This window comes from Macrobrachium nipponense, chromosome 19 (genome assembly GCF_015104395.2).
Source record: "Macrobrachium nipponense isolate FS-2020 chromosome 19, ASM1510439v2, whole genome shotgun sequence".
Taxonomy (NCBI): Eukaryota; Metazoa; Arthropoda; class Malacostraca; order Decapoda; family Palaemonidae; genus Macrobrachium; species Macrobrachium nipponense.
Window position 1 is genome coordinate 77,059,282 of NC_061088.1, and position 6,593 is coordinate 77,065,874.

The following is a 6,593-nucleotide window of genomic DNA, read 5'->3' on the forward strand; positions in this document are numbered from 1 at the left end:
ACTTAACAATTTTAAGTTGTGTGCTGAGTATTTATTTGATTTTTGTATAGAGTACATTTACTGGTACATTTCTATGTGAAATCACAGATTGAGATGTGTTAACAAGTGTTTACTCATGAGGGGCCATTTTGCCCCATATGCCAGGGCCATTTTGCCCTAACCGGTGCACATAATGGCCCACCAGGGTCTATTTTCTTTTGTTAATTTTCTTGGGTAAAGTATGAAAACTATATCTTCCAAAGAGAGCTTATTTTGTTTATTGATGAATAAAGGTGAGAACAAAAATAACTGTCTATATTGCAAAGGGGTTTTCAGAAATTGGACTCAAACCTTAAGTGGTCCGTTTTGCCCCACCTTCCCTATATATATATATATATATATATATATATATATATATATATATATATATATATATATATATATAACATATATATGTATATATATATATGTGTATATATATATTATATATATATATATATATATAATATATATAGACAAGGCCTTTAGACTTCTGCTAAGTAAAGGACAAGAAGCCGAAAGGATTTTGTCCTTATTTATATATTCATCACGTTCCATATTTTCGTGATTCAGTTTTATATATATATATGTATATATATATATATATATAATATATATATATATATATATATATATATATATATATATCAAATAAAGAAGCGTCAAGATATAGAGAGAAAATACTATATTTCAGAGACTGCTGTCTCCCTCTTCAGGTAGATGAATGAGAAAAGTTACAGTAAAGGTGATATTCATACCAAGAGATCCATCCACCGGTAAGCCAATCTAGGTCACTCCCACTGATAATCTTCCTTTAGTCCTCTTGAGCGTTGGTTGACTGAAAACTTTATATATATATGTGTGTGTGTGTGTCTCCGTGCAATCAACCATCTTGTAAAACGAATTCACACCACCTCAGAAATTTTCGGAATGGCAGAAGTTAGTCAACCATATTAACCTGACTTCCTCGGGAATGGCTGGATTCTCGGAACGACTACCTCCCCTCATTCCTATGGATACACCATCCTCGACAAATTCGTCCTGGCCAATTTCTTCTTCCGGCGAAATCAGCCAAAGGGCTGCTCGAGCCAGAGTCTACTAGGGCGCGCGCGGCAAAAGCCCGTCGGTGTCGAACTCCGACGTCAATTAGTCGGGCGGCAAAGGCGGAGAGATTTCTTCACCCGTGACGCGTCCCAGCGTCGTCGCTCCCGTTGCTTGAGTTTTGTCTGTAGTAATTGGCTCGTGCTTTCTGCACCTTCCTTCCGCTCGGTTCCTTTATTTGCTGCCTCGCTTTCCACGTCAGTGGAGATCTCTCTCTCTCTCTCTCTCTCTCTCTCTCCTACTCTCCGGAAATACTGAAAGCGAGTTCCAGGTCTGCCGACTTGATGTCGGGATATGTCGTCGCGTTGCAGAATATGTCTGTATCTTGTGATGTGAGAGAGGAAGTTGAAATAGATATTATTCGGCAGCGTAGTTTTCAGTTGGAGTTTCGGCAAAAGGCTTTTGTCGGGCCGCCGTTGTCAAAATATATTTCTGATGAATGCAGTCAATTTTAAATATATTGGAGCAGTTGCGTTTGCCCTGATATATAAATAAATAATAAATAAATAAATGTATGTATATATATATATATATATATATATATATATATATATATATATATATGAATAACTTGATCACAAAGTATATAAAACGTGATGCTATGTATAAATAAAGGTGATATCACGGAGAAAAATGGAAAGATGAGAATGCCAAGATCTTTCGGTCTACACGACCCTTTACTAAGGCACAACTGATCATAACAGAGCAAAAATATAGTATAAGTAGGCTTAGTATGCAAACTGACATTACAAGATTAGCGTAAGGCCCAATTCACTCTACAGAAACGAAAAACGTCAGTGGGTACCCACGGGCATTTTTTCGTTTCTGTAGAGCGAATTGGACATTTCATCTTTCCATTTTCCTCCGTGGCATCACCTATATATATATATATATATATATGTGTACATATATATATATATATATATATATATACGTATATATATAATATATATATATATATATATATATATATATATATATATATACACCTTATTAAGCAAAGACTATCTCTTCATATCGAATTTACCATACATACCATCGTTAGTTTTTGATACAAGGATAAGGACGGTTTACGTTCGGCTATTCCTGATATATATAATATATATATATATATATATATATATATATATATATATATATATATATATATATATATATACATATAGATATAAATAGTTATTAGCATATATAAATTTATATGCATAAAAACATATACATATATATATTTATATAAAAGATAAGATATTGCATACTTAGGACGCAAAAATAAGAATATTTACACTGCAAACATTCTGCAAAAAAAAAAAAATCCTTGTGTCTTCTCTGTTATAATTAGGAAAAAAATATGCCTTCGTCGTCGTTGACACGTGTAAGTATATACTGGGATTTATGAAAAAAAAAAAAAAAAAAATGGCTTAATTACTGTCCTCGTTTCCCTGGGCAACGAAACGGTTACGGAACTGAGATTCATTTGTTAAAATGAGCTTTGGTATGACAGATTACCTTCGTGAAGCTAAAAAAAAAGAAATAAAATAATAAATAAAACTGCAACTAGCTAATTACCACCGTGGAGACATAATTCCTTCTCATTTGACATTAACTTTGTTTTAATTTGCAATCAAATGTGTTTTAAACAGAAAGCACAGAAAGTCACTTGTTAGATGCACAAGCTGAGAGAGAGAGAGAGAGAGAGAGAGAGAGAGAGAGAGAGAGAGAGAGAGAGAGTGTTTGAAGGTATAGTTGAGATGAGAGGTGGGTATAAAAAGGTATCTTGAGAGAAAGAGATTTTGCTTCTTTCTATACAGAGAGGAGAGAGAGAGAGAGAGAGAGAGAGAGAGAGAGAGAGAGAGAGAGAGAGAGAGGGTATGAAAAGCAATCTTGAGAGAAAGATATTTTGCTTCCTTCTATACAGAGAGAGAGAGAGAGAGAGAGAGAGAGAGAGCGTAGGAAAAGCTATCTTGAAAGTAAGAGAGCATGCTTCCATCTACACGGTCGCGCGCGCGCACACACACAGCTAAACGATCCTAATCTGATTACGTTCCCCCCGCCCCCCAAAACCCTCGCCCCAACTAAACCTTGAATGTGACTTAAAGTGAGGCCGAAAATAACGTTTACCAGAGCAAAAATTAACGATTACCCTTTTAATGCATCCAAATGTCCTCCACTCATTCCCCCAAAACGCACTCGACGAAAACGGAAGAGAAGGAAACACGAAATAAAAAGAAATGAATGGAATTTAGACTAATATTCGAACTAATATTCCCCCTCCCGGGTTATTATCATGCAGAGGTCATAAATCATAACAAATGGCCATCGGGGTTCGCGCCCTGGTTGTAAAATGATATTTAAACCTTTTAGTCAGCATGCTTAGCCGGCTATCATTAGACAGTTAAAGAGTCTCTGGATACGTTTCACTCGGTGTCTTTTGCATATTTATTGAATGCTGTGATAGCATTCCCTTGAATTAATCGTGTGCAAAGTGACAAATAAAATTTTTTTTTTTTTTTTTTTTTTTCTTAAGCAAAACAGTTGACGAGAGGTGGCTGGTTGAGATATTTGATCCTACCTTCATTGTCGAAAAGTTTTATAGTTTTGCTAAATTAAATAAATGAATGAATGAATAAATAAATAGATAAATACATAAATATATAAATAAATAACAGTTGAGGAGAGATGGCTGGTTGAGATATTTGATCTTACCTTCATTGTCGAAAAGTTTTATAGTTTTGCTAAATTAAATAAATGAATGAATGAATAAGTAAATAAATAAATAAATAAATAAATAAATAAATAAATAAATAAATAAATAAAATAAATAAATATATAAGTAGATAGATAGATAAATAAATAAGTAGATTGATAAATAAATAAATAAATAAATAAATTTATTTACATTTTGATTAACTAATACTCTAGGTCAGACTCTTACCATTGTAAAATACGCTGGTACAGTTCACTTTAGACGAATAAGATTCCTTTTATCATTATTATCCTATTCTTGCTATCCCCCTCTTTCTCTTCATTAATCCCTCTTTCTTTTCAGCTAGACAACTTACGATCAATTAATAAATCAATCAATTTTTCCTTTAAGAAATGATGCTTTGGGTTTTAATCCCTCCTAAATTCTTCTGTATGTTGAGAATTATTTATCTATTTTATAAATAACTCAAAAGGCAAAAGAGAGAGAGAGAGAGAGAGAGAGAGAGAGAGAGTGAGAGAGAGAGAGAGAGAGAGAGACTGTCTTCCTGACAGAGGGCGAGAGAGAAAATGCCTTCATAACAGAGAGAGAGAGAGAGAGAGAGAGAGAGAGCAAATATAATCTTACCCACATACATGAGCGATCTCAGCAAGGGACTATTTCGGGAAGACGGTTAGGGTTAAAATAGCCCCCACGAGGACACATAATCTCGCGACCGTATACGCACTAATTAGCAATTACTTCCCTGTGCCTATCTGTAATCATTTCCCGTACAGCAATTAGGAGTCAGGTCTGGTTATTCGCTATAACTGAAGACCTGGGCATTCAGTAGTGGCATATACCTACTATTCGCTAAAGTTTGTGACTGCGGAATTATCAGCTAAAAAGGTAATAATAATAAAAGCATTACAAATGTTTCATGAGGGTAAAATGGAAACCGGTATTTAAGGAAAATTGATCGTCCGAGTAAGCGCCGTTTAGAGTAATTAACTGAATGTTAAAAACAAAGGTGTACATTCGGGTTCCCGGGAATCATTTAGGTGTACCATTTGTCTTAAGCCTTAATGACCTGGGTGCACCGTCACTTGCAATACACCCCTCTGTAATTTTCTTAGAAATACTTAGTCGATTTTACATTTACATTCGTTCAATTTGATGATGTCTCGACTGAGAGTTGAGGGTAATAATGGCGTTTGAAAAAAATATAGAAAACGGGGCAAATACACTGTCTATAAATTCGTTAGCATAAATGAGGACACTTGAAATCATTAAATGAAAAAACTTAAATGTTAAGCCGAAAAAGATATTTCCTCTAATTTCGTTACCATAAGTGAGCACACTTGAAATCGTAAAAAAAAATTGAATGTTAACTGAATCTGGAAAATTCCAGACATATGGAACTAAAAAAGAAAAGATACAAATAAAAAAAGAAAGGCTTTAACTTCGTTAGCATAAGCGAGCACACGTGAAATTAAATGAAATAAAAAAAACCTTTCATGTTAACTGAATCTACGAGATCCCAGACAAATGGAACAAAGAGAAGAATAAGTAAAAATGTAGGAAAGAGAAAGAGAAACTGTCTTTTCAACTCGGTAGGAGAGTCTTAGCGGCCATTCTTGCGATGAGCCGAGCAATTGCTCTTTTTCCAATAGCCGAGTCGAGGGAGGAGGAGGAGGAGGAGGAGGAGGAGGAGGAGAAGACAGAAGAGATTTGCTCCAACTTAAACCACTAGAAATTTTCCTTGCAAAGTTAACGCCATCTGGATTCTTTCTTGTTTGGATTCTAAACCTTGTTATGAGTTCCAGGTACGGAATTTCTCAGCTGAATGGCCACTCTCGCCCAAACTTTTCGTCGGGAAGGAACAGGGAGACGAATCTATAACCAGTGGGACAATAGATGTAAAGTGGATGCATTTAAATATATTCTTACCTCTTTAACTATTTATTCATTTACTATTCTTTTTTTAATGAGATGGATCTCTTCTTTCTGTATTTCCCTTTACTTCCTCTTGCTTCTTCCTAATGAACAACATAATATTCTTTGGAAACTTGACGGCTTGGCCAACGCGGTGACAGAAATTCATCTCTCGATATAATGGGGTTCGGATCCCACAATAAGCTGTAGGTCACGTTGCTAGGTGGCCAATTGGTTCCTAGCCACGTAAAAATATCTAATCCTTCTGGCCAGCCCTAGGAGAGCTGTTAATCAGCTCAGTGGTCTGGTAAAAATAAGATAATTATATTTAACTTGACTTTTGGAAGCTTGAATTTCAAGTCATTAGCCCCTATGGTGGCCTTGTTCCATATAGATAGGTTTCATATAAATAATAATAATAATAATAATAATAATAATAATAATAATAATAAAGCAGCCACCAAAAAAGTATCTAGACACACACACACACACGCGAACATAAACATCCGGCAGGGGGCTGGCCTCGCGTCGCCACGATCCGTGGTTCGATTTTCACGCCAACCAGGCGTCAGTCGAACAAGATGTGAATGGGTTGTAGGGTCAGATAAGTTGTGATAACCACGTAGGGTTTAGCAACCTCATCCCTAGAGACTTGCAGAGAACAAGAAGGCTTTGCTAGTCTGGTACATACCAAGTCCGTTAACTAGCAACAGATACTATCTAAGAGCAGACTGGAAAAGTTATTCAAGTTTTAATTTAGCGATGGTATAATCCGGCAGAAGAGTCAAATAAAGTACTCCTTTATATATTACGTTATGTTAATTATCATGTGTATAAGCACATATATATTGAAACACTCAGC